We start from the raw sequence: 5406 nt of genomic DNA, 5'->3' as shown, positions 1-5406 counted from the left end.
TCACTCTCCTGTCTTAGAAAGAACTTTTCTCCCACCACCTCCTCTTCCGGTCTTTTCATAATGTAACCTCGTGGGCATCGGTACCATTTTCCTCTTTCTCCGTTCTTCCATTCTCCGAACTTTCCATCTTTCCGACGAAGGGCTACGCCCGAAACGTCATACACTCTCTCTTTCCTTTCCTGAGCGTCGAATAATACTATCCATATCACGTCCTCACTTTGTTGTTTTTTGTCTTTTTTTGTTATTGTTTTTTTGAACTATATATATAAATATATATATCGGTTAAGACCAGGAGAGAAGACAACATTAGCTTCAGAGAGAAAGGAGTGTAAACCGTCGCTTAATTCGTTGCTTGCATGTCATAAATTAAACTAGAACCAATATCTGTCTCACAAAAATGAAGAAAATTATATTATTAATATGATCAATTGAAATTATACGAAAATATTAAAGCTAAACAAAATAATACGAAAATGTACCAAAAATCTTTACAAGCAGTAAAATAAAGTTCGCTTAAAGATATCTTCATACAGGCCGAGTATAATTCAAGTGTAGAGAAGAGAGATAACTTACCAATCGGCGCAGCCATAAAATATTTAAGCGAGTTGTTTTTATGTATTTTATTTATTTATTTATTTATTTATTTGTCGTTACCGTTGTTTACTGACAAATCTGGTTGAGTACACGTATTACGAATCATTCATGAGTTTTAAGAGAGTATCGTGGTATTCGAGAACACACAGGCGTGAATACGCACATATTATTAAAGACATTTTAAAGAATTAAAGAAAATAACAACTACAAAGAACTCTAGAATCAGTGTCATATATGGAGTAGACAATTAAAGTTGAATAACTTCAGGATTATTATTCATAGATTTTTGTATTTGGATTTTTCAGATTAGAAAGAGTGACATTGAAAATACTACATACATAAAATAAAATAGCAATCGAGATTAAATATTTAAACGAATACCGTTCCTCCCCCAGACGTCAAATTTATTTGTTAACAATCCTTCATCTTGTTATTTATGGCATTCTTTTCATTCTAACTGCCACAGTACTCTCTATTTGTGTTTCTCACTACTCTCTTTCTCTTTCGTTCCTCTCTCTCTCTCTCTCTCTCTCTTTCTCTCTCTCTCTCTTTCTCTCTCTCTCCCTCTCTCTCTCCCTCTCTCTTTCACTCTCTCTCTCTTTCTCTCTCTTTCTCTCTCTTTCTCTCTCTTTCTCTCTCTCTCTTTCTCTCTCCCTCTCTCTTTCTCCCCCCTCTCTCTCTCTTATTGCATAATCATTACGATTTGCAATATTTCTCAATGACATTCTAAGGAATGAGAGTTGGAAAGAAAGAAATTGTAATCCAGAACTTATTCAACATTTAAATAATGTGCATACGTACATATTCACACGCGCGAATGCACAGGCGCAAACACATACTATATTCATATATACAAACATATGTGCATACATATGTACGCGTATACATATGTATATGCATATACACATGCGTACATACATGCATATTTTTATATATAGGAACAACTTCCTTTTAAACTTATACTGAAAACCCGACGACTTTCATTTGTTATTTTCTATTCTCTTGTATATAAGGTCCAGGAAGTTCGTTTGAAAATGTAAAATTTTCCAAATTCATTTTTATCACCTTACTCAGGTATTCTCTTCAGCATCGTTCTCAAGATATGAACTGGAGTCGGCTTCTATGCTGCTCTCATTATAATCGGCAATTTCTTTTATGCAGATTTTACAGCCATTCTTTTCTTTATGTAATTTTTAAAGTTAAGTAGATGACCGTTACATCGTCAACCTTCCATGCCAGAAGGGTCATACTTTTGCCCTTAGAATTATACGCTATCGGTAAAGTGTTTATCTTGTTTGTGCCGACTCTGTTCTTGGCAAGTTAATTGTGGCCTTGACGAGTTAATTGTAGCCTTGTTTCCATAATTTGTTGCCTATTTCTGTGGAGAATGCTATAAAGTATGGATTTATTACTTGTTAATATTTTTTTGTCTAGCTTTGCTTTATTGCGTTCTCTAGATTCCATCTAGCAACAACAGAATAGAAAATAATTCCCAAACACGAACGTTTAATTATACTATATATATATAATATATAGTATAATTATTTACATAGAGGATTTGTTTTATTGCTTTCTCCATATTTTATCGAGCAACAGGAAAGAAAATAATTCCAAAACATAAACGCTTAATTATACTATATATATAGTATATAGTATAATTATATACACAGAGGATATACTATATACATAGAGGACATACCATTTTTAATGAATACATCAGAAAATGTCGATAATTTTAAGGAAAACCAAGAGAACAGCTCAACCTTAAAATCACACACCCAAAACAATGCTGATTAGGCTGCATTTCTAGTCATGAACTTTCGGATTAAAAACGATAGATACATTAGTTCAATATAGATTTGAGACACAAAAAGTGCATATATCTACTAAAAGGTAATGAATGCCTACGTAACTGCAAACTATTTGGTTGTGTAGTTTGCATAAGCAACATTTCCAACAATATATCTTGAAAATGATGTTGAGATATTCTTGATGTATTGTTAAAATCAATTTTTTCAACTTACAAACGAGCAAGAATCTCATACATAGGAGACAAAACCCAAAATATAAGAGAGAACAAATTAGAAAATAATCGTGTTCTCAATGTTCGTGTGTATATATGTGTGTGACTGTGTCTGTTCCTGTGTCAGCGTGTGTGTGTGCTAGTGTGTGTGCGTGTGTGTGTGCGTGTGTGTGTGCGTGTGACGTAGTGTTGGTGACTACGCCGAAAGGATGACATTTAAACTCAGAACTTAAAGACGGACGAAAAACCACTAAACATTTTTCTCAGCGTTCCAAAAATTCTCCTAGTTTTCCACCTTAAATACATATACAATATATGGATTATTTCTTCCTATTTATATTTTGTATTTTCAAGTAATATATACTTTCTCATCAATATTAATTCGCGAGATATCCATACGAGTTGTTTTGTCTTACTCATGTCATAGCCACATACATCACATATGCAAAGGGAAAACAACAATCCAATTCTCTTCAAAAATATTTATGGTTATTGATTTCTCCATTAATGATAATTGAAAATCACAATTTATATTAAATCAAGTCAACGTGGACAATGAATAATGACAAGCAATATGAGGTAATAACAGCAATGAAATATCACTACAATATTTTGTTGAACAATACACATTCTAGCAACCAGAAGGAAAATAATGAAAAAGACAGGTTAAGAAAAATACTAATCCATGTTCAATGGCTCATGGTCTCGCTTAGTGCAATAACTTAATCATCATCAGCAAATATATGCTCACGGCCTCTAGTTATATACGTGTGAGCTTAAACAATTTGCATATGCTAAGACGATACGGTGGAGTGATCGATTTAGATATTAATTCAAAGCCAGTCCAGCATCAGACCCCCAAGATTTTTCTCACTAACGATAGTTTTTATTATGAAGACATAGTAGTATATTCAAAATTAAAAGAAATCTGACTTTCTTGAGTCAATTAATCATATCTCTCCCAACTTTACGACTTTCTTTACACTTACGTACACACATATGTGTATAAACATAGTTATATATATATACTTATATAAATGCATGCACTGCAACGTATACATACATACAGATCTATGTATACAGATGTATGTCTAGAGAGAGAGAATATAAGAAATTGAATGATTATCTCAGAATATCATTGAGCAGGGGGTTTTATAAGTATATATTCAACATCATATATACGATTATAACGTTCATCTCAGGATTTTCTATTCTTTCAAAATGAATATTATTTCCGTGTTTCGTCTTTTCATGTAGACGTAACCCAATTTAAATCATTAAAAATTTATTGCTCTTCTGTTTATTGATGTTTATTGCTTTGTGTATTCACAGTGGTATTCCTAGATTTTCTCGGATACATAAATGCATATATTTAGTTCTAAAACGGAAATTCTAAATAGTATAAAAGTAGCAATAAGCATACTAACATAATATGAAATGAAGAAAACAATTATGACTTTATGCTTACTTATGACATAGTATAGTGTATTGCTTATTCTTTTCTACTCTAGGCACAAGGCCCGAAATTTTGGGAGAGGTGGGGCCAGTCAATTTGATCGACGCCAGTACGCAACTGGCACTTAATTTAACGACCCCGAAAGGATGAATGGCAAATATGATCTCGGCGGAATTTGAACTCGCAACGTAACGACAGACGAAATACCGCTAAGCATTTCACCCGGCGTGGTAACGTTTCTGCCGGCTAGTCGTTTTAAGAGTGTGTTGCTTATTACCACAAGGTAGTACATTCTAAGAGTAAAGTTAAACAAAATACTCTTCTTAACCAAACACTCTGTGTGTTTGTCTGTGTGTGTGTGTGTGTGTTTGTGTATGTGTGTGTGTGTGTTTGTGTGTGTGTGTGTGTGTGTGTGTCTGTGTGTGTGTATGTGTGTGCGTGTCGGTGTGTGTCGGTGGGTGTGAGTCAATGTGTTCATGTGTGTATATAGCCTTGTACCTTCATCAGAAGTCTTGTACCATGTTTTGTTTCTTTGAGGCTCAAGATTTTTCATACACCCCTCGTATATTAGAATATGAACATACATATATTTCTTGTACTCAAAGATAAGTGTATATGTAAATATCTATGCGTACACATATGGAAATATGTGTGTGTGCGTGTGTGTGTGTGTGTGTGTGTGTAAAATTAAGATCCAGAGTGAAGGTGTACGGAGGTAGTAAGTTTCGAGCAGTCCGTAGGAAGTATACAAAACTTTTAGGAACAATAGTGGTTTATTGACGTAGAAGGTTGATCATTTTTATAGTTCATGGTTAGCAGCTGGGGTTGTTGTGTATGTGAATGGAAATGCAAATTTGAGGAATGGAGTAAATCAAACCTCCTGCTAGTTAGCGTGTAATGTCTTGATAACCGTCATTTGACTAAGGTATCTTGGACCTGACGAGTAGGAAGCGGATTTCTCCTCGTTTGGGTATTTACTACTTCCGAGGTTCAGCTAGCTATGAAACATATACAGCCTGGATCTTATCTCTTCCATTCCCTAAATTTGGTGGATTATATGTGTGTGTGTGTGTGTATGTGTGTGCGTGCGTGTGTGTGTATGTGTGTGTGTGTGTGTGTGTGTGTGTGTGCCTTCGTCTTTTTCTCGATTAACAATCTACTTAAGTGGTGGTTCTGCAGTGTATGTACGTACGCATATATATATATATACATATACATACACTCAGTAACACACATAATATGTTCATACACCCAAAAGCGCATGTACATACATACTCACACACACACACACACACACACACACACACACACACACACACACACACACACACAC

The sequence above is a fragment of the Octopus bimaculoides genome, chromosome 2 (genome assembly GCF_001194135.2).
Source record: "Octopus bimaculoides isolate UCB-OBI-ISO-001 chromosome 2, ASM119413v2, whole genome shotgun sequence".
Classification (NCBI taxonomy): Eukaryota; Metazoa; Mollusca; class Cephalopoda; order Octopoda; family Octopodidae; genus Octopus; species Octopus bimaculoides.
Note: the sequence above shows the minus strand (reverse complement) of the source record.